The following is a 620-nucleotide window of genomic DNA, read 5'->3' as shown; positions in this document are numbered from 1 at the left end:
GGTAGGTGCAGGAGTGGGTGAGGGAGTAGGTAAGTGGATGGGTGGGTGAATGGGTGGGTGAGGGAGTAGGTGTGGGAGTGGGTGAGTACACAATACTAACAAAATCTGATCCCTGCCTCTGGGGAATGGCCATGATCTTTGACACAAATGGCACAGGTCCAAAGCCTCTTTTTCCGAGGTTGGGGACTGGTCATTAGTCAATTCATTCTAAAAACTGGATAAAGAGCAGAATATATTTAGTAAATATATTGTTAACTATATCAACTATATTAAATATTGATATTCTATTAAATATCCTATCTAATAAAAGACAAAAATGGTAATTGGCGTACGACCAATACCCTTTTCATTGGCTAATCAGGGCTATATGCAAATTAACTGCCAACTAAGATTGGCAGTTAACTGCCAACTAAGATTGGCAGTTAACTGCCACAAGATGGCGACAGTTAACTGCCAACTAAGATTGACAGTTAACTGCCAACAAAATGGCGGTTAATTTGCATATGTAAGCACAATGCAGGGAGGCGAAAAAGGAAAGCAGGAAGAAGCCCCCTGCCCCTGACAGTGATTGGAAACCCAGGGGGGCGCTAAGAGCCCCCAGGGCCGCCTTTTCCCTGCCC

The sequence above is a fragment of the Myotis davidii genome, unplaced genomic scaffold, assembly GCF_000327345.1.
Source record: "Myotis davidii unplaced genomic scaffold, ASM32734v1 scaffold133, whole genome shotgun sequence".
Lineage (NCBI taxonomy): Eukaryota > Metazoa > Chordata > Mammalia > Chiroptera > Vespertilionidae > Myotis > Myotis davidii.
The sequence above is the reverse complement of the archived record's forward strand: the minus strand, read 5'-3'. Positions refer to the sequence as shown.